Raw genomic sequence first — 27703 nt, forward strand, 5'->3', positions numbered from 1 at the left:
GAATCGGAGCTGTAGCCACCGGCCTACGCCAGAGCCACAGCAATGCTTTTATACTTTTCTTATGAACCCTGCTATGAACCTAATATTTTGGATGAAGGACTCTAGGAAGAATACCCTGAGTAAATAACAACTACATGGACCATGGATTACTTTCCAGGATTTTGTCTGTCCTTTCTAAATTCTAGAATTTCATCATGTAAGATACTAGTGTTCCTTCAAAATCCTAGAACAAGTATACAAGATACTCTTGTAATCTACATTCAAGAAAACGTGGAGTGAGAAAGTCAAATATCAAATAATGATATCATATATAGAATGTAAAATATGATAAAAATGAACTTATTTACAAAATGGAAACTGACTCACATACATAGAAAATAAACTTCTGGTTACCAAAGGGGAAAGGGATGGGAGGGAGATATACATTAGGAACTGGGATTAGCAGATACAGATAAACAACAAGGCCCTATTATATAGCACAGGGAATTCTATTCAATCTCCTGTCATAAACCATAGTGGAAAAAGGAAAAAATGATCAAGGAACACATGGAATTGTGCCATCCAGACACATAGACTAAGGTATCCTGCCATCACTCCTAGGCTGACAGCAATTATGAAAAACTCTTCTCACACACACACACTCCGCCCACAGAGACTCTGACAATATCTTTCTGGATTTAATTGCCAATCTTCCCATGTCCCAAGGCTATGCTAAAAGCCATGTCATTCAGAAACTATCTTTGAAAGCTGTCTAGCAAATTATTCATACTCCAGCTCCACAGTTTTAACAGGCCTAATTTAACATTTAAGAAAATTTTTGCAAATATGTAACAATCGCTGATGCAGTTTGATTTGAAGTTTTCATGAATTTGAATTGCTTTTCTTGGCACATTGATGGAGACCATTTTGTTTTATTTTGTTTTGTTTTTGTCTTTTTAGGGCCGCACCCTCAGAATATGGAAATTCCCAGACTAGAGGTTGAATAGCAGCTGTAGCTGCCAGCCTACACCACAGCCACATCAAGGCCAGATCCTTAACCCACTGAGCAAGGCCAGGGATCGAACCTGCCTTCTCATGGATACTAGTTGGATTCGTTACCACTGCGCCACCATAGGAACTCGTGTGGAAACCATTTCTAGTACACTTCCAACAACAAAACATTCACCTCAAATATTTATTCTCAAACCGTAGTACAGCTGTATTTAACATTAACTTCTGTGATTTATTTAGGGAAAAGATCAGATGTGGATATATAGGCTTAAAACAAAAAGGGATACCCTTAAGTAGCAAAATATCTGCCTGAAAAAAAAGGATCTCAGTTTTGCTTTTCAAGCACTTAATGTCATTTTGAAGGACATGAGAAACAGAGGAGGAAATACAAAAGTGGTTAAGATGTGGGTTCCAGAACTGAAATTTCTGTATGGGATCTTAGATTCAAATTTCTGTTCTGCCAGTCAGTGACTGTGGTATTTCACAGCTTTTTAACATCACTGAGTCTTAGTTTCCTCTTATTTACTTATTTTTGCCTTTTTTTTTTTTTTTTTTTTTTTTTTTTTTAAGGGCTGCACCTGCAGCATATGGAAGTTCCCAGGCTAGGAGTCCAATCAGAGCTGCAGCTGCTGGCCTACACCACAGCCTCAGCAAAGGGGGATCCAAACTGCATCTGCAACCTACACCACAGGTCACCACAACTCAGGATCCTTAACCCACAAACAAGGTCAGAGATCAAACCCACAGCCTTATGGATACTAGTCGGGTTCCTAACTGCTGAGCCACAAAAGAAACTCCATCCTCTTCTTTAAAATAAATATAATTATAGCCTCCCTGTGCCAAGATTAAGTATGAAAACATCTGATTAAGAGCTTGATAATGGTCATTATCTTGGTCTTCTTTCCAACAATACATCAGGAGGTCTTTTGAGGGCAAGGATTAACACATTTCTCTTTATACCTGGAGTGATCACTAAAAGTGCTCAATAAATATGTTAAATTCTGTCTTCATGGAATTCTTAGCTGTGAGGGAACCATCTGCATGCAGCATGCTATAAAAAGTTTGTAAAGAATTTATTTCTTATGACACCAGATTACCAGGGATAGTATAGGGTAGCAAAGAATAGGGAATTCCTTACAATACTGGTCACAAATCTCGATCATTTAAAAATCTCGGGAGTTCCCATTGTAGCATAGCAGGAAACAATCCAACTAGTATCCATGGGGATGCCAGTTTGATCCGTGGCCTCTTTCAGTGGGTCAGGGATCCAAAGTTGCCATGAGCTGTGGTGTAGGTCGCACAAGTGGCTCAGACCCTGAGTTGCTGTAGCTGTGGTATAGGCCAATAGCTGTAGCTCCAATTGGACCCCTATCCTGGGAACTTCCCTATGCCTCCGGGTGCGGTCCTAAAAGGTTAAAAAAAAAAAAAAAAGAAAGAAACTCAGAGTTCCCATTGTGGCTCAGATGGTTAAGAACCAAACTAGTATCCATGAGGTTACAGGTTCTATCCCTGGCCTGCCTCAGTGGATTAAGGATCCTGCATTGCCATGAGCTGCAGCGTAGGTTGCAGACATGGCACGGATCAGGCATTGCTCTGGTGGAGGCAGGCAGTTGCAGCTCCAATTCGTGGCCCCCTAGTCTGGGAACTTCCATACGCCTTGGCGTGGTGCTAAAAAGCAAAACAAAAAACAAAATAACCAAAAAACGAAACCCCAAATTTCCAAAACTTTCCCGTCTATAAAGGTGATTTGCTATATGCATAACTAAATGCGATTCGTTTATACCTTTGTAATTTTTTTTACATAGAAAGTCATAAATCAAAAACTGTTCTGAGGGAGCGGAAGAGGCGGGACTGCTGGGTGAGGCGTTGAGAACTTACCAAGGCGCCGGAGGAGGCGTGGGCGGCTGCAGCTGCAGCGGAGGCGGTGAGTAGGGGGCCAGCCTCCAGCTCAAGCTCTGGGACAGATGGACGGAGGAGACTCCACGAGAAACAGAGGAACTTAGGGTCAGCAGTAGTGGCTGCTGGCCGCTGCTTCCCGGCCTCTGCCTCTGCAGAAGCGTCAGCCCTTGCGGCTGGAGACGCGGCTGGGGCAGGCCTGAAGGTCACGGCCATGGAGCCCACGTGTTTCTGCCCGCGCAGCTGTGAGTAATCCTCCCTCTCCAGTCATCTGCACGTTAAAATGGAGGGAATTTCTTTGGTTAACCTGGGTACTAATACGCTGGAGGCCATCGCTCGGGAGATGTGTGGAGACCTCATAGAGGGTGGAATCGGAGCTGCAGCTGCCAGCCTACACCACAGCCACAGCAAGGCCATATCTGAGCCACTTCTCTGACCTATACCATCTATCCAGCCCATGGCTCCGATTTGGTGTTTTTATGCCAGGTCACTACCCGTCTCCCACTTCAGGAGCTGAAGTGAACTCTGGAAGAACATCATGGCTGTGCAGGAGGCTGTGGTTTGAAAGCCGAGCCCTGAGGGGAGCTTTTCCAGCTGCACTTGATCATGTGAGTGGGGAATTCCTATCATGTTGGCAGGTAACGACCCGGACTAGTGTGCATGAGGACTTGGGTTGATCCCTGGCCTCACTCTGTGGGTTAAGGATCCTGCGTTGCTGTGAGCTGTAAGCCTAGGCTGGCAGCTGCAGCTCTGATTAGACCCCTAGCCTAGGAACTTCCATGTGCTGGCAGGGGCAGCCCTAAAAAGGCAATAATAATAATAATAATAATAAATGTGAATGGGTTAGTCCTAGGAATGAAGGAGCAGGACTAGGTCCTCTCATCAGACTGTGCAGTATTCTGTCACATGCCCCTGTTCCTTGGGTTGTGCAGTCAGGGAGCTCTGTTACAGTGAGCATCTAGACTGTCACCACTTTCCCTGCTCCTCACAAGGGCCTAGTCCTTTACACTCGGTCCCCTTTGGACCTTCTTGATAGCAAGAGGTGTCCTTTTGTTGTTGGAAGTCAGGGATCGCCCCCAGAAATCCTGTGGCCTTAGGGGGCAGGGAAAGATGGGAAGTGTGACCCACACATCAAAACTTTCTCCATGTGACTCCCTAATTGAAGGGTGTGAAGGTGTAGAGGGCTGGAGCCCCAAGGTGAGTGAGCACCAAGCTACTTTATTTGAAATGCTGTCTTACCTCATTTTGTGTCCCAGTAAGGGGTCCAGCCTTATTTGTGGGCTTGGACCCATGTTCCTCCTGTCCTCTGCTCCACTGCCTAACTAGTGCATTTCATGACCCTGGGTGCTGCCTGATACTCTGCACTCACACTGATCAGTTTCGGTTTCTCTCTTGATGTTCCTGCTTATGAAGCCTGCCCAGTTTCCCTTTTCTTGACTTCCGTTAAGTTTGTTTTGTTTTGTTCTGTTTTCTAGTTTTTCTGAGGGCTTCAAAGAATCTTAGGGCTTCCTCTAATGGGATTGGGATGGGAAGAGAATGTCATTTTTTTGTGTATGAAAAGCAGTGTCAGGCCTGTGCCTTTCTCCAATGGGACTGCCTTGCTGGTCTTCCTTCCTGCCGTGGTGTCTTACCTCTTGAGGAGTTAGAGCTTCCCTCCACCACTTGGATACTGCCTTTTAGGACATAAACAGAGAAGCAGTAAAGGCTGACTGACTCACACAGGGATGCAGTGAGTGCTGATCCATTTTCTTTAGTCCTTACTGTCCATGGACTTGCTATCCCTTCCTTATCCCAGAAGGGACTTTTTGCCCTGTGTGGCCTGATTTGGGTTACATACTCTAGAACGCTGGGGGAACCATAGAAGTAGGGCCTCAAGACTGTCTATTATTGCATTCTCCCCCTGGAGTCGTCCTGCTCACGGTCAGGACCTAGCTGCAGATTCATCTTCAATCCTAGAATTGTAATCATTGTTTAAAAAGTCAAACTTGGCAAGCGCTAAAATAATTTTGGGATATCTGCCCTTGACTTCTTTTTTTTTTTTTTTTTTTTTTAACACAGACATCTTCTAAGGGGATGTGGTCTAAGTGAGACTCTAGCCTACTTACAAATAATGTCTGGGAAACAGGCTTAAGGTAAGGAAAGCCATGGTCCATTCTTCCTTCAGGGAGGGAGCTCACACTGTGACATTACTGTTTGTTTTCTGGCCTTTTCTCCTGGTTAGAGGAGGAACATGTGGACATAGTTTTGAGTAATGGTTAGTTTATATTACCTCCCTCTTGGTTTGTGTTTTTGTTTTTTGCCCCCATTTTTAGGGCAGTAGCCCCCTGTCCTGGATGAGTATGAGGTGGAGTAGGTCCAACAGATTCCCTAAGGGGATGCGTCTGCAACCTACACCACAGCTCACAGCAACACCGGATCCTTAAAACACTGAGCGAGGCTGGGGATTGAACGTGCATCCCCATGGATACTAGTTGGGTTCATTACTGCTGAGCCAAAATGGGAATTCCACAACTCCTTTCTTTTTTCAGGAGAGAATGCTCCCTATTTAGAGTGGACAGTGGTCAGGAACTCTCCCTTTCCCTGCATATCTTTCTTCTAACAGCAGAATTCCTGTCCTTCTCTCCTCAAGTGTATTGATAACCCTGTCATTCTATTATGTATCTGGGTGTGTACGTATGAGTGTGTGTGTGTCTGTGTCTGTAGGGGGGTTGGGAGAAGGGTTTCTTTACAAATTCCTGTAGTTTGTGGCTTTTCCTTCACAATTAGTTCCCATCACTCCATGTCCCCTGGGGGCCATTGCCTGGTATCATTTGGGAAGTGTAGTGAAGCTTATCACTGTCCTTTGATTTGAAGAGCTTTAATTTTGCATAAGTAGTCCATCCTATACAGCTTGCTAACCAACTTTGTACTCTTCTTGCTCCTAATGACTGCTGGTGTAAATAAACTGCATCTCCCCATTGGTAAATGAATAAACAAAATTTTTTAAAATGAAAAAAATTATTCTTTCAGGAAACCTCATGAGGTTCATTTATTTACAACGTGTACACAAAACTGAAAGTCAAATATGCATAGGTAAAAGCATTTCAAAAATGCCTGTATCTTTTTTTTTGCCTTAGCATGTGGAAGTTCCCAGGCAGAGATGAAACCCATGCCATAGCTGTAACTGGAGCCACAGAAATGACAAGGCTGAATCCTTAACCTGTTGTGCCATGAGGGACCTCCACCTAGAGATTTTAAAAAATGTATGAATATACTTTTTACTTCATAGTTTCAGAAAGATGGGTTTTTTTTTTTTTTTTTTTTTTTTTTTGGTCTTTTTGCCATTTCTTGAGCTGTTCCCGCGGCATATGGGAGGTTCCCAGGCTAGGGGTCCAATCAGAGCTGTAGCCACCGGCCTATGCCAGAGCCACAGCAACGTGGGATCCAAGCCGTGTCTGCAACCTACACCACAGCTCAGGGCAACGCCGGATCGTTAACCCACTGAGCAAGGGCAGGGATCGAACCCGAAACCTCATGGTTCCTAGTTGGATTTGTTAACCACTGCACCACAATGGGAACTCCCCCAAGATGGGAATATTTTAACTTCACTGAGTCTTAGTTTCCTCATCTATAAAGGAATCTTTCTGAGTTCCTTTGAAAGAGTGGCTCAGGGGGTTAAGGATCCAGCACTGTCACTGCTGTGGCACTGGTTACTTCTGTGGTGTTGGTTTGATGATCCCTGGTCCCAGAACTTGTGCATGCAGAGGACATGGCCAAAAAAAGGGGGTGGGGGGGAATCTTTTTGCAAATGTTAAATGAAAGTAGTGATGTTTTGCAGTTAAGACCTTGAAATACTGTTCTACAGATGTGGAAAGAGGAGCACCCAGTAGGCTATATAAGGAAGGAAGAAGTGAGGGGATGAGCAATGATATTAATTTAGTCATTGTTTCATTCAGTAAATAGTTACTGAGTGCTAACTATGCTTCATTTGCTGGGAAACAGAAGAACAAATCTGAGATAGGCTCACCTTCTAGAGTTTATATCTCAATAGAAAGACACATTTAGTAATGAGCAAAAATTGCAACTATGGCGTATATTAGTAGGGAGAAGTGCAATGTACTTTGTGAACTACTGTCAGAGTGACCAAATCTAATCAGGAAGCATAGAGAACGCTTCCCTCAGGAAGGGACTTCTGAACTAAGCCAGAAGAATCAATCAGTTAGCCAGGTGACAGTATGTATGTGTGTATGTATGTGTGTGTGCGTGTGTTTCCATGCACATGTATGCTGGGCACTTGTGAAGGGTGGGAGAAGGCAGAGAAAGAAAGCTCCAGGAGAGTAGGCAGGAGGAGCCTGGTGCACAGCAAGCCTCCAAGGAGCTGACAGAGGCCAGTGTAGCTGGATCATGGAGGAGCAAGGAGAGAAGCAGCCTGTAGCTAGAGATGAGTTGAACCTGACAGCACTGCAAGTCTCACCTGGGGGTGTGACATGGTCATATGTGCATTTTTACAAATTCCTTTGGCTGGTGCATGCAGAGTGAATTAGAAGGGTTCTAGAATGGATATGGAGACACTAGGTAGGAAGCTCTGAGAGTAGCCCAAGAAAGAGAGGACGGTGGTTATAATGATTTGGACAAGGCTATTGTCACTGCTGAGAAGAGAATGGATTCAGATCTGACACAGAAAGTAAGGGAGAAGGGGTGCCAAAGCTGACTCTTCCCTTCCCCCACCCTGGGTTTCTGGTAAAAAGTAAGCAGTGGTGCTGTGTACTCAGAGGTGCATGCTGAGAGTGAAGCCAAGTTGGGGGCAGAATCAAAAGTCCAGGGCTCAGTGTGAGACATGTGGAGCCACTCAGGTGACAAGTCCCACAGCGGGATCTTTAAATGTATTGCTTTTAACAGAAACAAAGATGATGAAGACCGAGGAAATCTTGACTTTGGACTAGCAAGAAGGTTTGCCTTTGCCATTAGATGAAAAGGTAATAGGATAATATTCTTGGCTTGGATGAACATGCTTTGGCTGTAATACAGAGTAATCAATAAAATGAAAGGAACAAAGCTAGAAGTGGTAGCAGAACATTAATCACAAACTAAATTTCCAGTTCCTAGAAAAGGACACTTCAGTGTGACGGCAGTTAGTAGGAACATAATAACTACAAGGTCACGGAATGCTATTTCAAGCAACAGAGACAATACAGTCAAATATTTGGCAGGATTACAGAATTCCTCACTGGGAAGGACTAACTCAAGGGAAACTAACTAGAAGATAAGAATCAGAATTCATCAGTGTCTCAGGAAAAGGTTGTACAATAAATGACAAGTTTTGCAATATTTTACACTACTTCGATTAGCATCGTGTCCTCATTTTCGTGTCAATATTATTTAAGGTATTTTAACGGGTAATTTAATTATTAGTTACAACAAATTGCAGCTTATAATGAGCAATATCTTTTTCCACCCATTTTCAAGAATTGCACTGTAAAATAAACCCGGGCCTTAGTTGGCTAGTTTTGGAATCCCAGATATTTAGACTGCAGACATTACTAAGGCAAATAGATAGAATGTACTCTAGGACCTAGAACCTTTCTCCTGGGTCCTAAAAAATTGGTAGTTAAAACAGTTATAGTTTGTTTGGTCAAGGGCAAAAATACAGTAAAGATGAAAGAAACTTCACCCCAAGGTGAAGTAAAAAAAGCCGGAGAACGCAATGGAATACTACTCGGCCATAAAAAAGGATGACATAATGCCATTTGCAGCAACATGGATGGAACTAGAGAATCTCATCCTGAGTGAAATGAGCCAGAAAGACAAAGACAAATACCATATGATATCACTTATAACTGGAATCTAATATCCAGCACAAATGAACATCTCCTCAGAAAAGAAAATCATGGACTTGGAGAAGAGACTTGTGGCTGCCTGATGGGAGGGGGAGGGAGTGGGAGGGAGCTTGGGCTTATCAGACACAACTTAGAATAGATTTACAAGGAGATCCTGCTAAATAGCATTGAGAACTATGTCTAGATACTCATGTTGCAACAGAAGAAAGGGTGGGGGAAAAACTGTAATTGTAATGTATACATGTAAGGATAACCTGACCCCCTTGCTGTACAGTGGGAAAAAAAAAAAAAAAAGCCGGAGAGTCTGATCTTGCCTGTCCCCTTTCCATGCATCCCATACTAGCCAATCTGAAATCCCCATTAGAATCCCCTGTCAATAGATAGAAAGAATAGCAAATTCAGTGTCAGAAACCCCATGTTGTTTACTTGACCCTTTTTCTGATTCTCTGGCCTTCAGTCAAATTCACTAACATTTCAGGGACTCTGTGTAATAAAAAGACCTGCATAAGATGACCTTTAAATTCTCTGACAAGCCTAAGCATCTGTGAATCTAGAAGGAAACACTGGAGCATGAGAATTACTCTGCAGTAGAAACCACTTGACAGAAATAATTTAAAAAGTATTATTATTCAAGGATTCCCAAGATCTTAACTGCACCACTCAAAACTTTCCTAAGCTCCATCCTATCTTGGCTCACAAGAGGTCATCCTACTTAAAGCTGTAATCTTTCCCTGACTGGTTCACTCAGCCTCCTTCCACTGTTCTGTTTTCAGAGCCCAAAGCATGTTTCATCTTTTCACATGTGAAATCACTTATATTCTATGCTTTTGCTGATAATGTTTGTCCCTCACACCAAATGTGTTTTACCTGGGCAGGGATTTGTGTTTGTTCGTAGATGGTTGCCAACCATCTAGAATAGCACAGGACATATAGAAGGTACCCAGTTAATATTGTTGAATGGATTCATGAGGGAATTCTCAATACAAATTTAAAATGAAACATTTTCTAACTAATTGTAAAATCAGATCTAACCAACTATGCATTGGTCTGTTAGCACAAAGTTCCTTCCACATGAAAGTATATTTTAAATAGATATGTCTTTAATACAAACTTTTTTAAAGTGAGTGAACATCAGCTGATTGAACCCATTTGACCTGGTTCCCAGGAGACAGTTTGTTTAAGATCAGGCAAGTTCAAAGTCAGTGAATCATAAAGCAATTAAAACACTAAAAAGGAAATGATATTTTTATGAACTCTGGTAGTTCAGAAACCATTTAGAGCAACATTTTTGCAGTGTTAGGAATTCCTCACTGCTGATGTCTGAGGGCAAAAGGTTTGGCTATAAAGTAAGAGAATGATTAAACATATATACTAGGATATATGTTTAATAAGCATATAAATAATAAATAATAAATAATAAACCCAAATAAGCATTGAACGTGGAAGGAATGCCCCTGTAGGAATAATCTTGAGCACAAATTCACTGAGAACACAAGAAAATTTCTTTATAGCCATGTTTTATTTTTCGCTGGAACTCCTCTCAAGTAAGTCACCCGCTAGCCTATTAAGTTATTCACTGAACAGAATGAAGTGTTCAGAACCTAGACATCCAGGTACTAAGCTAACTGCTCTACATTTACTGCCTCATTTTAAAAATGTGGAATTTTAGTTGGAGTAAGAATAAATACATTGTCCAATGTCAAATAACTAAAATGTGGCTCGGATCCCGCATGGCTGTGGCTGTGGCATAGCTACAGCTCCTATTGGACCCCTAGCCTGGGAACCTCCATGTGACACAACCCCCCCCCCCAAAAAAAAGTTGTTAGCTTCATAGGGTTTGTGAGTATCAAAAACAGAAACCAAAAAAGCAGCCCTAAAAAGACCCCCCCACAAAAAAGTTGTTAGCTTCATAGGGTCAGTGTGTATCAAACAGAGAAACCATTAATAATGACATAACATGAATAGCTTGATGAGCCTTTCCCAGGATGTAAATGCCTGTTCATAAACCCACCAAACCAACAACATGTGAGTTTACAGAACTACTTAGGAGGGTGACTTGTAGATTTCAGTGTCCATAAAAAATAATCACCTGAGGCACTTGTTAAAAAAAACAAAAATGAAGAATTTTAGTTGCAATAAGAATAAATACATTGTCCAATGTCAAATGACCATAACTTAAACTTAGTCTGTACTGTGTAAGGTTAAAGTCCATGTTCTTTGCAGTGCTAGACCGTATCCTGTTTCTAAAACTTAAATTTATCGGTATAAGTCACAATTTGCTGCTCTTGAGGACATTTGAAAGATATTTTAGTAGACTCTGAAGACAAATGCCCCCAAAGTTTCAAATTGTGTTATTTCTTGACAGGCATCATTGAAATTAGTTCATAGTTTCCTTGGGTATTTACTTTGAATAGGATAGTGATCAATGGAGCTATAAAAGTTCAGTTTTGTTTGTAAAAACAAAAGACACCCATCATGTATACTAAAATTATGCTAAAAATGTTCACCTGTGGAAACACACATACACAACTCCAGGGACTTTGTGCTCATTTCTCTTCCCACCACTCGCATCTAGCAGACTCTGGCCACATAGGGCTCAATACACATTTTAAGTAAAGAAAAGAAAGATCAAGAAAGAGTTTCTCCAGTAAAGTGCATCCTTATTTGTTTGGCCATGCTTTAAAATGTCAAATACTGCCATTAATGGGAATCTAAGTCCATTCAACAGACAGAAATTGAGTGCCTTCTATCTGTGTCATGCTTTGTACTAGGCACCAGCTGTAGGGCTTAGAAAAAGATGCAAGATTCCTACCCTTACCGAGTGCACTCTTCAGAAGAATGGCAAGTCCTTATTTGGTCTTTGCTCCTCATTATTATCTTCCTCAGGTCAAGGTACGTGATGGTTAGTCAGGAAAAGTAGCTCTAGGCTTTAGATCTTGTCCATAACTCTGAGGTTGATAGGGAAGCACAGCTTCCTTAAAATAAAACAGAGACATGTTTCACAGACAGTGGATGACAAAACCAAAGCTAGAATCCAATTATTTCAGTCAATCTTAGATTTTCTTATCACTTTAAGAACTCTCTCTTTCTGTTTTTTTCCCTTGCTCCTTTCTCTCTTTAAAAATATGTTAAAGGAATTTTCAGAAATATGAGAAATACTCAGAAATAGGAAATTTTTAAAGAAATGTAGAATATTGGGAGTTCTCCATGTTACTTGTTTTAGCCAGTTAACTTTGCCCTTCACTAAATGTGGCCATTTATTCCTTAGTAAATAGCAACACCCACTGAAAGAACATGGTAGGGAATTCCCATTCTGGCTCAGTGGGTTAAGAACCTGACTAGTTAGTATCCATGAGGATGTGGGTTTGATCCCTGGCCTTGCTCAGTGGCTTAAGGGTCTGGCATTGCTGCAGGCTGCAGCATTGTAGGTCACAGATGCAGCTAGGATCTGGTGTTGCCGTGGCCTTTGTGTAGGCTGGCAGCTGCAGCTCTGATTAGACCCCTAGCCTGGGAACTTACATACGCTGCAGGTGCGGCCCTAAAAAGAATAAAAAAAGAACACAGTATATCCTTGCATCTGTGTTTTTTGTTGTCTTCAATTTCTTTCCTCTATCAGTATCTTATAGTTTTCCAACTACAAGTCTTTTACCTCCTTATGTAGGCTTATTGCTAGGTATTTTATTCTTTTTGGTGCAGCAGTAAATGAGATTGTTTCTTAACTTTTTCTTACTGATAGCTCATTATTAGTATATAGAAGTGCAGTAGATTTCTGTGTATTAATTTTGTACCCTTCAATTTTACCAGATTCATTATTGAATTCTAATAGTTTTTTGGTGTCATCTAAAGGATTTTCTAACAGTTTTACATCTTTCTTTCCAATCCGGATTCCTTTTGTTTCTTTTCTTCTTTGGATTCTTTTATTCCAAAATTGTGTTGAATAAAAGTGGCGAGACTGGGCATTTTTGTCTTGTTCCTGACCTTAGAGGAAATGCTTTTATCTTTTACTGTTGAGTATAATGTTACAGCTACATTTTATATCATTATACTTTCTTTAAGCAGATGTATTATAATTTGCTCAGCCACTCATTTGTTGCTAAATATTTAGGTTACTTCTCATTTTCCACTAGTATCAAATAAAGCAGCAGTGAACATCTTTGTATCTGATATTTTTCCTGTACTTTGAGTTATTTCTTTAGGACAGATTTCCTAAAATTGAATTGAGTCAAACAAAGTGTATATTGTCACATTGTTTCCTTATTCATTTTAATAATTTTCACGAACCACTTTCACTTCACTCTTGTAAACACTTGATAGTCTCATTTTTCAAGATATCTTGGTTCTAATTTGCATTTCTTTGTAGTTAGTATGTACATTTCACTGGATATGTAGTATGTACACGTCCTTTGTTAACCAGAGTACTATTGCCTTTATGTGTGTGAATTTCCTATTTATATCTTTTCCCCATTTCAATTTGGGCTTTTGAATTTTCTTATACATTTATATGAACTCTTTATATATTAAAAATATTAATCTATTGTGATATTTGCAATGAAGACCTATTTGGTTAGTTGTTCCCTTTAAATCTGAACTTATTCAAGATAATTTTTATATTCTCTTTAGCATTATTACAAATGGTTATTTATAATTATTTCCATATCATTATTTACTGCCCATCACTAGCCCTTTCCAAACATTACACATTTACTCTCAAGTTATTAATTTTTATTCCTATCTTATTCCATTGGTCATTTTTTTTTTTTTTTTTGGTCTTTTTGTCTTTTAGGACCGCACCCTTGGCATATGGAGGTTCCCAGGCTAGGGTCAAATTGGAGCTGTAGCCACTGGCCTACACAGCCACAGCAACGCAGGATCTGAGCTGCGTCTTTACCTACACCACAGCTCACAACAATACCAGATCCTTAACCCACTATTCGAGGCCAGGGATCGAACCCTCGTCCCTTTGGATGCTAGTCGGATTCATTAACCATCGAGCCATGGTGGAAACTCCCCCATTGATCATCTTTATTAGGCTATCTGAATAATACTACTACTTACACAATACCAAAAGCTTTCTGCTTTTTACTCATTTTACTTTTTACAAAAACTTTTGGTAGATTCTGTTAATATCTCCATTTTCATGATGCACAAATCAAGGTTTGAGTAACTTGTCCAGTCACTCAGCTGATAGTGATGCAGTTAAAAGTCAAAGCCTCCTGAGCGTCACTTCATTCTTATCTTTCCCTTGACCTTACTCCCTTCCCTTGTCCTCTCTTCCATTAATTCTGTGATTCATTAAAAAAAATCTTCTTGTGCTATTATGGTAGATTTATTTTAATAGACGAGAGTGACTTACTCAAAGGGACGATTCTCTAAGGAGTTTTAAGGATGCTATATAGGCTAATAAAGGCCGTAGAAATTTCAAAGCATCACTTAAGCAATTGGCCTACTGGTCTAATTTCTATCAAGCTGCCTCTGACATCAGGCCCTCAACACTAACTACTTTCATCAAGTATGTATTGAAACTTTATTCATGTAAGTTGCCCTTCTATTGAAAATATAAAAAGAAAAATTCCTAATCATATAAAACAGTAATAATAAATACCAAATGAGAGTTACAGGTAATTGGCCAGAGTCTGGGGTGGGTAGAAATCACATCTGGCTAGTACAGACAGAGAAGTGTTCACAGAAGAGTAAAATTCAGGCCTCTATTTGCCATTGACTTGATAACATGGCTAAATCATTTAGTTGTAAATTAAGTCAGTTTGTTATTATCTGATCAGCATTTCACTCAAGTTATGGCTGTTGCATCCACTGGTTAAACACTGTCAGGAGAAATAACCTCTTCTGAAGGCAATATGCTTATCTTAAGAGGTTTTCTTTTTTTTTTAAGTGCATGTGTCATAGAAGCAATCTGATGTAATCCAGTGTAAGTTCAGGTAGAGTCATTCCATGTCCCATGTCATTTAGACAGTCATATTTTCTTTGTACATAAAATTAATTACACATGAATGGGTGGAGAGTGTGTAGATCTTTTATTGTTGGTACAGCTGAGTCATTTGTCTTGCTCTTTGGACTGAAATTTCAGGTGTATTCTTTCTCTGGCTCAAATTAATTGAGTCCATCAGTGTGAATCTGCATTCCTTTTTTTTGGTCTTTTTGTCTTTTAAGGCTGCAGTCTCGATATACAGAGGTTCCCAGGCTAGGGGTCCAATCGGAGCTGTAGCCGCCAGCCTACCCCACAGACACAGCAATGCTGCATCCGAGTCTTGTCTATGACCTACACCACAGCTCACCGACAACGCCCGATCCTTAACCCATTGAGCGAGGCCAGGGATCAAACTTGAGTCCTCGTGGATGCTAGCCGGGTTCGCTAACCACTGAGCCACGACAGGAACTCCTGCATTCCTTTTTCTTAAAGAATATTGAACCTTCAATTCAGACTCAGGTTGACTAAGTAGAAGAGGTAGGATAAATAGGGGAAATGAATTACTGAAGAGGCCAGGGGAAAAAATACACAGGATTCCCAACAAAAGAGTCATGGGAAGAAGAAACCACTGGAGTATTAAAAATTCTTTTCTTAGGAAAAGGAAAAGTAGGTGAAAAGTGTAACAGATAAATGGTAACAGTGTCTTGAGATGATACTGAGGGGTTGAGGGAGCTAGAATATAAATATTCATCTGTATATACAAACAGCCTTATCTTTCTTCAGAATACATTTTTAGTCAACATATGTTGATTGATAGAAATACATGTAACAGATTTTCCATTAATGGCAGAATTTTAAACTTCTGAAAATTCTACCTTAAAGAAACAAAAATGTTTATTAACAACTCATTATAGAAATTAAAAGGCAAGTTGGAGTTCCCATTGTGGTTCTATGGTGACACAGAGGCTCATAAGGTTTACCCTACTCAAAGTGAAATTGTCATTTAAACACACATTAAAACTACATGAGGGGAGTTGCTGTTGTGGCTCAGCAGGTTATGAAGCTGACTAGTAGTCATGAGGTTGTGGGTTCTATCCCTGGCCTCGCTCAGTGGGTTATGGATCTGGCATTGCTGTGAGCTGTGGTGTAGGTTGCAGACACAGCTCAGATCTCATGTTGCTATGGCTGTGGCACAGGCTGGCAGCTGCAGCTCCGGTTGACCCTGAGCTTGGGAGCTTTCGTGTGCTACAACTGCGACCCTAAAAAAGAAAAAGAAAAAAAAAAAAAGCAAGGAATTGGGATTTAGATTCATTGTGAGTAGTTTAATAGGCTATGAGAAAAGAGAACTGATGAGAGAAGCTAAAATGCTGGTAGTTCCACACCTATATCTAATACTTCAACACACTGAGAGAAACTCACTATTTATGGGACTTATATGGCAAATATTCTTTAAATTTACAATTGAGTTGTCTGAAAGTATTAGTGAGAATATGGAGAAAAGGGAACCCTTGTGTATTACTGGTTGGAATGTAAATTGGTATCACCATTATGGAAACTAGTATGGAGGTTCTTCAAAAAATCAACAATAAAACTACTGTATGGTCTATTTCTGAGTATTTACCTGAAGCAAATAAAAACACTAACTCAAAAACATATATGCACTCCCATGTTCATGGCAGCATTATTTACAATGTCCAAGATTTGGAAATAGCCTAAGTGATGGATAAATTTTAAAAAAATGTAAATAGGAGTTCCCTGGTGGCTCAGCAGGTTAAGGAACTGGTGTTGTCACTGCTATGGTTTGGGTCACTGCTGTGGTGTGAGTTTGATCCCTGGCCTGAGAAATTCTACATGCTGTGGATGTGGACAAAAAGTAAGAAGAAAGAAAATGTAAATATTCAGCCATATCAAAGAATGAAATCTTACCATTTTCTACAATGTGGATAGACCTTGAGAGCATTATGCTAAGTGAACTAAGACAGAAAAAAAAAATACCGTATGATTTCACGTATACGTGGAATCTTCAAAACAAAAAATATGTGCAAAGATAAAGAGAACAGATTGGTGGTTGCCCATGGTGGGGGAGAGGAGTCAGAAAAATGGGTGAAGGGAGTCAAAAGGTACCAATTTCCAATTATAAAATAAGCCAGGGAGATCTAATATACAGCATAGTGACTATAGTTAATAATACTGTGTTGTTGTTGTTTTTTTTTGCTTTTCTTTTAGGGCCACACTTGCAATATATGGAGGTTCCTAGGCTAGGGGTCGAATGGGAGCTATGGCTGCTGGCCTACACCACAGCCACATCAACACCAGATCCTTAACCCACTGAGTGAGGCCAGGGATTGAACCTGAAACCTCATGGTTCCTAGTCAGATTCATTTCCGCTGTGCCATGATGGGATTTCCGGTATTGCATATTTGAAAGTTGCTAAGAGAGCAGATTCTAAAAGTTCTTATCACAAGACAGTGCTCAGCAGAAATGAATCTGACTAGCATCCATGAGGACGCAGGTTCCATCTCTGCCCTGCTCAGTGGGTTAAGGACCCGGCGTTGCCATGAGCTGTGGTGTAGGTCGCAGACACGGCTTGGATCCCGAGTTGCTATGGCTGTGGTGTAGGCTGGCAGCTAGCTCCGATTTGACCTTTACCTTGGGAACCTCCATATGCTGTGGGTTCGGCTCTAAAAAGGCAAAAAAAAAAAAAAAAAAAAAAAAGTTCGAATATATGTATCACATCTTTTTTTTTTTTTTTTTCTTTTTTTGTCTTTTGACTTGGCAGTCTCATGGTTCCTAGTCAGATTCATCTCCACTGCACCAGGATGGGAACTCCATGTATCACATCTTAATCCATTCATCTGTCAATAGCCATTTAGATTGTTTCACTATCTTGGCTATTGTGAACAGTGCTGCAGTGAACATTGGGGTGCATGTATCTTTTTGAATGCAAATTTTGTCCAGATATAGCCCAGAAGCGGGTTTGCTGGATCATATGGTAGCTCTGTATTTAGTTTCCTGAGGAACCTCCATTGCTCTAACTATATATTCTCACACTAAGTGAAGTAAGTCAGAAGGAGAAAGACAAATACTGTATGATATCACTTATATGTGGAATCTAAAACAGGGCACAAATGAACCTATCTACAAAACAGAAACAGACTCATGGACATAAAGAACAGACTTGTGGTTTCCAAAGTGGGGAAGGGAGTGGGATGTTTGGGGTTAGTTGATGCAAACTATTACATTTAGAATGGATAAGCAATGAGGTCATACTGTTTAGCACAGGGAACTATATCCAGTCTCTTGGGATATACCATGATGGAATATAAAATAAGAAAAAGAGTATATATATGTATGACTGGATCACTATGCTATACAACAGAAACTGACACAACACTATAAATCAAGTATACTAACATAAAATTTTAAACATTTCAAAAGAGATTTGTTGTTTGGTGGATCTTTGCATATTGGTTTTGCTTGAGGTAGGTTAGGAAGGTGTGTTTCAGGAGTTCCCTGGTGGTCTAGTGGTTAGGACTTGGTGCTTTCACTGCTGCATCATGGGTTCAAACCCTGGTCTGAACTTGATGAGGTCCCACATCAAGCTGTTGCAATTCATGCCAAAAGAAAAAAAAAAAAAAAGGTGTGTTGCAGAAGAGGTTAATGTTATTTTGGATGGCAAACAGTTTTAAAGAAAATAAGGCAATTGGCCTGATAATAGTATTTTTTTTCGGCCATGCCCATGGCATGTGGAAGTTCCCAAGCATGGAATTAAACCCATGCCACAGCCACAACTGCAGTGACAATGCTGGATCCTTAACCTGATGCACCACCGGGAACTCCTGCAGTAGTATTTATGGTATCTCTACTACAGGAAAAGCACGCTACAAACTGCAATACAACAAACAATAAAACATACAATACTAGTCTGTCTCAGCCAGGAGAATAATCTCTGTGAAGGCAAAATATAATGTTTGCACCATTTATCACTATAATTTTTTGTTTGTTTGTTTTTTAGGGCTGCACCCATGGCATATGGAAGTTCCCAGGCTGGGGTTGAATCACAGCTGCAGCTGCTGGCCTGCAGCACAACCACAGCAACAAAGGATCCGAGCCGCTTCTCCAACCTACACCACAGCTCATGGCAATGGCTGATCCAACCCACTGAACAAAGCCAGGGATCGAACCCACATTCTCATGGATCCTAGTTGGGTTCATTAACTGCTGAGCCATGATGGGAACTCCTTTTTTTTTTTTTTTTTTTTTTTTCATTTATCACTATAATTTAGTGTGTGTGTGTGTGTGTGTGTGTGTGTGTGTGTGTGTTTCTTTTTAGGGCCACATCTGTGGCATATGGAAATTCCTGGGCTAGGGGTTAAGTTGGAGCTGCAGCTGCCGGCCACAGCCATAGCAATGTCAGATCAGAGCCACGTCTGCAGCCTGTGCTGCAGCTCACCAAAACACCAGATCCTTAACCCACTGAGTGGGGCCAGGTATCAAACCTGCATCCTCATGGATACTAGTTAGGTTTGTTACTGCCGAGCCACAACGGGAACTCCTAATACAATTATTTTTAATGATTTTTATTTTTTCCATTATAGTTGGTTTACATCCTAATGTAATTTTGACTATAGCAGGCACTCAGTAAATGCTTGTGGAACAAATACTGACAGAACTGAAGCCCACATTTATGAAGAAACATCCCAGTATGTATATTCTAAAATACTTTCAAAAATTAAGCAGCATAAAAATAAGAACCAGAAAAAAGCCTTTTTATTTTTCCTGGCCACACCCACAGCATATAGAAGTTCTTGGGCCAGGGATTGAATCCAACCCAGAGTTGCAACCTTTGCCACAGCTGTAGGAATGAGGGATCCTTAACCTACTGTGCTGTAGCAGGAACTCCCAAAAAGGCCTTTATATAATTTTGTACTTAGTCCATGTTTTTCTGAGTCAACCTGATCATTGATTTTTATTTATTTACTTATTTATTCTTTATTTTTAAAGCGTACCTCCATAGAGAATTTTCAAGGACTGAAGGAATTCAGTCAGTGGGAGACAGGTACATCAGTTCTTCATGAAGAACCAGGAAGAGGTTTAGTTCATGGACCAAGTAAACTGTCTAAAGACACATACTAAATAGGAAATGAATTGAGTAAGAAGCCAGGAGAGCAACTATTAGCAGCAAGAAACTAAAGCCAAGAATACCACTATGAGCCATAACATAAGGTAAGCTAAGGATATCACTGACCATGATGGCATTCATCAGATTAAACACTGAGAGACCAAATGAAACATCTGGGGACCCCTGTCTGCAAAGTTCTCTGCTTAGCAACAGGCTCAACTCTTCTGCCTTGGCCTCTACCTCTTCTGGCTGCCTGGTAGAGGCAAACTAGCCCAACTCCATGTTGATGATCCGCTGGGGCACCTCCATGATTCTGGCTGGCCCACTACCCAGTTCATCTACTGCCAGAGTCCAGCTCCAGCAGCCAGGGATGTGCACCCTGTTGGAGATGGACGGTGTCGGTGAATGCACACGGATACAGCCTCTTTGTCTCTTTTTCATAGCGCTGGACTGCTCAAATTTTATTGGCATAGATGATTGTTTATAAAGACAGTTTCAATTATACCACAATGTTAAAAGTACACCCGAAGGTCAAATTCTAAAGGTTAACTCCCAGATTATGCTTCCTCACCACGTGGTACAGTAGTCACACATTAAAACTAAGATCAATAAGCACAAAACATCATGAGTACAAAACATCATATGAAAATAAGAAGATATAGTACAAAGCATCTCGTGGTTAGCTAACAGATAAAAAGGCTACAGACATAAGGATTTGGCATTCACAAGTCTTGTTTTTAGATTAGTGCTTATCTTCAAAGCGTCATGGCAAGAGGATGGCATGAGAAAATCAACTTCAGTTAGCTATCACTTAAAAGTTTCTAAAATCAAGGACAACTCTCATAGCTAGGTTTCTTTGACCATGAATAATATATGTCTAACTTTATCTAAGTCTGTAGTACATTCCAACTTCTAAAGCTTACCAGTTAGTAGATAAACACTATGTTTTTAATTAAATTGGATTTGAATAGGGGAAAGTCCTTGAGGATGAAATTTTATATTATTGTTGTAATTTTTATATTATTGTTGTAATTTTGTTAAATCACAAATCACCACAGGAAAATACGAATGGAAAATAAGAATAATAAGCAAATAACAGGAAAGACTGAGGAAAAACTGAATAACAAGTAAAACAACAGGAAAGCCTAAGTCACCCAGGAAACAATCCATGTTCTCCGGCGCAAACATAGAAATTGTTTTCCGGGAAAGCCCCAATTCTTCCCCATCGACATCAACGTGAGAGCTGTGTAATCTAAGGCCTGCCCTCGAATTGCACTGCACAGGCAGGCTTCAGCCTGCCCTCGGTTTTTCACCATACAGGCAGGCTTTTATCCTGACCAGAAGCCCACCTTCGGCTTGCACCATTCAGGTGAGCTCCCTTCCTTGGTTAGGAACCTGCCTTCGGGTTTTTTTTTTGCCATCAGGCAAGGTCCCTTCCTTGAGTCCCTGCATCTCCTCGGCTCCCCACAATCTACAAACTACTACCCCTACTCTCCCAGCCATAGTTGTGCCAGGGGCTGGGCTGCATTCCTGGCCCTTCCAGGTTCCTCGACCTCACCCTGGTCATTAGTTACTTTCTATTCATGTAACACATATTTATTGAGAATTTACTATATGCCAGACACTGCTTCTAGGTGCCTGGAACAAAATATCATGACATTTAAGTAAAGACCTGAAAAATCTAAGAAATGAGACCTATGGGCCAGCTAATTTAAGGGAAGAGAGTTTCAAGCAGAGGTAGTGCTAAGTGCAAATGCCCTGGAGGAAGCATGCTTGAATGATGGAAGAACCAAAGGATGGTAAGACTGGAACTGAACAACTCAGGAAAGAATAATAGGACATGAGGTCTGAGGTGAGAGGGGCCAGATCATGGAGGGACTTAATAGGCCATAGGAAGTACTTTGAATTTTACTCTCTGTGAGAGGGGAAACCAGTGGATCATGACAAAATTTGACTTGACTTATTCTCAACAATAGACCTGGAGAGGGGAAGGTGGAGAGAGATTGTTAGAGTAAAGGTACTGAATTTCACATTTTTTACAAATTTTTTTATTATTATTTTTTTTCTTTTTAGGGCTGCATCCATGATATATGGAAGTTCACAGGCTAGGGGGTGAGTCAGAGCTGCAGCTGCCAGCCTATGGCATAACCATAGCAACGCCATATCTGCCATATCTGAGCCGGGTCTGTGACCTATACCACAGCCCACAGCAACACTGGATCCTTAACCCACTGAGCAAGGCCAGGGATGAACCTGCATCCTCATGGATTCTAGTCAGATTCATTTCCACTGCACCACAATGGGAACTCTTTGATTTCTTGAATTTCTTTTCCTTGATTTAGATCTTTATTTTTATGGAGCACATTTTTCTGTTTCTTCTGAATAGACAGTACATGCGAGATGAAAAAAAAAAATAGGGGCAAATGGAGAAATAGACCAATTTTGAAGTTATTGCAACATTTTGATGATAGATGCTGGGAAAAGGGCAGCATGGGTGTGAAATGGTATTATATTCGATCATTTTCTTTATTATTTAGGTACTTGCTTTTTTTCTCTATTACTCTGTTGAAAGTAATAGAGAATAAACAAATGTAGCTGTATACCTGTGTACTGAAGAATACCAAGGAAGGGCAAAAATAGATTGAAAGGAGATAGTATTACTAATATATACCAATTGTGAAGTGTTTTATGTGTTTCGGGCACTGTACATGCCTTTTAAATACACAAATCACTTAATCTCAGAATAACTCAGTATTATCTCCTCTTTACCAAAGAGACAACTCAGGGACCAAAAAGTTAGGTAACCTTTACAAACTTACCCAGCAAAAACATCAGACATAAAACAAAACAGCAGACACAGTACTGGAATCTAAGTTCCAGTTGTCTGTGAAGTTACGTACTAAAGAAGAAAACTACTATAAACTAATTTAAAGATCTGCATATGGAAAACACAGAGTGAAAAAAAGAACAAATAATCTGAGAGGTGAGTTGGGCAGAAATAGATTGAACACACATGTATGTGTTGGGGCCAGAGAGGGAGCGAAGGAAGTGAGGTGGATGAAGGTGGTCAGAGAGGGACAGCGTGTTATAGTCCTTCAAAGCTCAGTGGAAAACTCTCAGGTGTGCTAGAGTTGGTGGTAGGGGAGCCACTGCAGGCTTTCTGAGGTGGAGTCCAAGATGAAAATATTTCCTAGGGCTTGGAAAGGCAGTGTAGGAGAGTCGACTGTTACAATGTACCACAGTGTAGGCGGTGGTTAAGAGTGTAGTTATGAGACCTGGAAGCTGGACTGCCTTTCAAGTCCTGGGTCAGCTGCTTACCAGTTGTGGGACTTTGGGCAAAAATGTCAACTTCAGTTTCTTCCACTCTAAAATGGGCATAACAATAATAGTACACACTTTAGAGGATAATTGTGAAGATTAAATAAGTTCATCTCTTTGAAGTACTTGGAATGGTTCCTGTATATGGCCAGTGTTAGTTATTATTAATCCCGTAGGTATGTACAGAATAGACTGGGGCAGGGATGCAAATCTTGAGGGTTGTGAGAGTACAGAAAAGTTGTAGAAAGGACTGCATGCTGATGGAAGAGAGAAAGGTACAGAATTATGGGGAAGTACGCTTCAAAAAGTAAGGATAGAGAGTTCCTGTTGTGGCTGTGTGGTTTAAGAACCCGATTGGAATTCATGAGGATTTGGGTTTGATCCCTGGCCTTGCTTGGTGGGTTAAGGATTGGGCATTGCTGTGGCTGGGGTGTAGTCTGGCAGCTGCAGCTCCGATCCGACCCCTAGCTCAGGAACTTCCACATGCTGCACCTTCGGCTCTTAATTTAAAAAAAAAAAAAAAAGGAGGGGGTGAGATAGCTGCTCCAATGAAGATGTGGAAGTGAAGACTTGCAAAGGAGCTACTTTCCAAGAGGTTAAAGCAAATTAATGAAGCTCAAAGAGGCAGATTCTAGTTCAGCTGTTAGATAATACCAGCTGTGGCCAGAAGTGATGCAGTAATGTCAGACTGGAGTCAAAGACTTTAAAGTCAAGAACTGCCTTGGATGAATTTTTTTTTTTTTTTTTTTTTTTTGGTCTTGCCTATGGCATGTGGAAATACCTGGAGCAGGGATTGAACCTACATCATAGCAGCGACCAGAGCTGCTGCAGTGACAATGCTGGGTCCTTAACCTGCTGAGCCATGAGGGAATTACCAAGAACTGTGCCTTGGGAGTGGCTAGAACTGCCCACTGTTTTAGGCCCATTGTATTTTGTATCTATATCTTCATGTTAGTGGAGCAAAGGAACTAAGAAAAATTATATATATAAAATAGAGATTTATTAAATATTCTCTAGGTTATTCTGATCCTGAAACTACTATCTTCTATCCTCTATCCTTGATAGAGATGTTCACTGAAGCTCAAGGCTGTAGAAATAGTCATCAACACTATATATTTGTAATACTTTTTAAAATATCCTGTTACTCAGCAATAAACTAGAATGAAATAATGTCATGTGCAGCAATATGGATGGTCCTAGAGAGTATCATACTATGTGAAGTCAGACAGAGAAAGACAAATATCATAGGCTATCAATTACACATGAAATCTAAAAAATGACACAAGGGAACCCATCTGCAAAACAGAAACAGACTCACAGACACAGTAAACAAACTTATGGTTATGGAAGAGGAAGGGACAGGATGAGGAGGGGAGGGTGGGGATGAACAGATACACATGCCATATATAAATTAGGAGGGAGGAAGTGGGATGGATGGGGAGTTTGGGGTTGGTGGATGCAAACTGTTACATTAGAATGGTTGAGCAATGAGGTCCTGCTGTTAAACACAGGGAACTGTATTCAGTCTCTTGGGATAGACCATGATGGAAGATCATATGAGAAAAAGAATGTAGATATATGTATGACTGGTCACTATTGCTGTACAGCCAAAAATGACACAACACTGTAAATCAACTATACTGTAACCAAAATAAAATTTTAAAAAATTTAAATGAGATTGGGTTGTTTGGTAGATCTTCGCATATTAGTTTTGCTTGAGGTAGGCTAGAAAGATGTGTTTCAGGAGTTCCCTAGTGGTCTAGTGGTTAGGACTTGGTGCTTTCATCCCAGGTTCAAACCCCGGTCTGGGTGTTGTGATCTGTGCAGTTTGGAAGAATTTCTGACATGAGATTAAAGGAAATATTTTATTGAGATAAGGGATGCTGCAAGTAGCATGAAGACTTCCTGCTAATCAGGGAGAGCCAAGGATGAGTGTGTGTTCATGTCTGTTTTTATAACCCAGGGAGAGGAGAGGTCTCGGGATACACCTGCAGACCTGCTGATGGGTTGGGTAAAGAGGGGTCTTACAACACACTTGCAGGTTGTTTGGAGCTTATAAGGCCCCTATAGAGGAGGGGTGAGGAGTGGGCCACATACCTTTCTTAGAAGGGGGTAGGAAGGAGTAGGCCAGGTTGCTCAAGGTGGGGGAAGGGGCATTGTAATGTGATGGGTGGGGTGATGATAAGGGTCTGGTTATTCTTGTCTTGGCCAGAGACTTTGACTTCATTCTCCATGAAGTCCAACGCTGAGATCCCACATCAAGCTGCTACAATCTGTGGGAAAAGAAAAAAAAAAAAGAGTTCCTGTTGTAGCTCAGGACTAAGAACCCAACTAGTATCCATGAGTACTCAGGTTTGATCCTGGGTCTCGCTCGGTGGGTTAAGGATCTTGTGTTGCCACAGATTTGGCATGGGTCTGGCATTGCTATTGATGTGTTACAGACTGGTGATTGCATCTCCTGTTAGATTGCTAGCCCAGGAACTTCCATATGCTGCAGGTACAGTCCTAAAAAGAAAAAAAATAAAAATTTAAAAAGTAAAAGAGAAAAAAGTGTGTCTCTGAAGTGGGTTTTTTGTTTTGTTTTGTTTTGTTTAGGACCGCATCTGTGGCACATGGAAAGTCCAGGGCTAGGGGTCAACTTGGGATCTGTGCTACATCTGTGACTGAAACCACAACTCATGGCAATGCTGAATCCTTACGGTTACCAAAGGGGAAAGGTTAGGGATGGGGAGGGGTTGTGATTAATAGATATACACTATGGTATATAAAATAGATGAATATCAAGGACCTCTATATAGCACAGGGAAGTATATTCAATATCTCGTAATAACCTGTAAAGCTGGGACAAGGTAAAAGTGGAAGTGTTACCTCAGTAGACTAGTTAAAATAACCTCCAATAGATTAGATCATATTCTTTTAGCCCACTCAGTCTCTCTCTATGTCTTTTCTCACTTAATTGCACTTTTGCAAGTGATTGCCTGATGGTTTGAATTATATAGTGCACCTTGTGTTTAATGCTCTGAAAAAACATTTCCTGATGGTCAAATCTTTGTAAGTATTCTTCATTCCAGAAAGAAAGTCACCATAACCCCGGAGACTATCAGGGCCTGTCCCAAGACACTTTGATGCCAGTTTTAAAATGTTCCAAGGTGAAGAATGCAAGCTTATCCTTATCTGCAGCCCAGTTTTCCACTTCTAAACTATGAGACCCCTTCCCTCTCAAGGGAGAGTGCTGTCCTTAGGGCCTTAGCCGGCTGTGGCCTCCTTTGCCAGGTAAAGCAATTAAAACTATTCTTTACTTCACCCTAAACTCTGTTTCTATTTGGCACAGGTGAACAGAGGGCGAGTTTGGGAAACAGAAACAAAGGCATGAATCATTAAAAACGCATGTGAGAAAGAGGAATGAGATACATATATATTTGCCTCAGGTGGACCACAGGGTATTGTTAAGCCTTTAAGCAGTTGGATGGATGCTGTGCACATGCATATCCAATTAGAATGCTGAGAAAATGCTAGAAACCTGTTAGAAAGTCTAAATAGCAGTTGGTAATGAAAAAAAAAAAAAAACCTGATTGTATGTTTCAGAAAAAAAAATCAAGGTAAGGAAAATTTGGAATAAAAGGTGGAAGGAAAATTATGGCTTTGAAGGATGAGTTACTTAGCAAATGTAAGGTAAATACACACTATTCAATAAAAAATGAAAGGTTTTTCTTCCTTTAAACTTCTGCGGTGAGCTGAGAGGTAACTCATATGATGGAGAACACAAACGAAGATTACAAAAACATCCATTTCCCCTAGGTTGATAAGTACAACCTATCAACCTCTGATATGAGTTAATGCTGTTTTATGAACTTGAGTTGTGAAGATTGGTCTTACCTTTTAATAACTTGAGGAAAAGAGAGAAGACCAGAAAAGAAATGCTAACAGTAAATAGGGAATTACAACTTAAGGCATATGCTAAAATAAATCATACTTTATACTAATGAGAATTAAAATGTAAGAGTTTTTTTTTTTTAATACCTTGAGAAAAACATAAGTATTACTCTGAGGGTGAAAATTTGAAAATATTATGTAATTTTAAATACATTTCAATCCTAAATGTGCACTTAGACTTTTTTTTAAACTTTCTATTTCTTTCTTTCCATTTATTTTCAATAAAAGATAACAGATACACCCCAGAAATTGTCAAACATACTGAAGAGACTCCTGTAGAAAAATTTCACCTGGCCTTTTTAAAGGAGCTACTAGGAAGAGAAGCAAATCATTTTAACTCCAGCATAGGCACAAGGTCGGAGGTAGTTTTATTAAATATATTGGATGAGGTACCAAAGAAAATTTACTTTTTCTACTCGCGACACAAGGAGTGGATTGTATATCCACATCCATATCTATCTATACATACTTCTGTGGATATGAAGACTTCTGAGGACTTGCACAGACATGACTCTATAATTGTAAATGTCCTTCATGATTCAGTTGATAAGCGTTCCTCTAGTTGCTCTTTTGCTGAGGGGCAACAGAAGCAAGGACATTCCTCCTGCAATTCCAACCTGTTTCCTAACTCGTAGTGCAATCAGCATGCAATCAAGAGGGCCTGCAGTAGTTCTAGAGCGGTCTGGCTGATTGGCTGGGCTG

General features: G+C 40.4%; 1 long non-coding RNA gene across 2 annotated transcripts; it reads right to left on the reverse strand.

The window, feature by feature from the left end:
• Positions 1 to 1526: 1526 nt before the first annotated feature.
• On the reverse strand, positions 1527 to 27626 carry LOC100522818 (uncharacterized). 2 transcript variants are annotated; one of them, XR_014816000.1, is made up of 4 exons: positions 27471 to 27626; positions 25166 to 25341; positions 11521 to 11677; positions 1527 to 3157 (listed from the first exon to the last, which is right to left on the reverse strand). It is a non-coding gene; the product is annotated as an uncharacterized LOC100522818 (long non-coding RNA). The 2 variants fall into 2 exon arrangements; XR_299049.4 differs by lacking the exons at positions 1527 to 3157; positions 11521 to 11677 and having other exon boundaries at positions 24920 to 25341.
• Between the last annotated feature and the right edge of the window lie 77 nt (positions 27627 to 27703).

This window comes from Sus scrofa, chromosome 9 (assembly GCF_054392235.1).
Source record: "Sus scrofa isolate SSC_HxYL_T2T_F1_AM1 chromosome 9, Sscrofa_HxYL_maternal_Yorkshire_Landrace_v2.0, whole genome shotgun sequence".
NCBI classification, from domain to species: Eukaryota; Metazoa; Chordata; class Mammalia; order Artiodactyla; family Suidae; genus Sus; species Sus scrofa.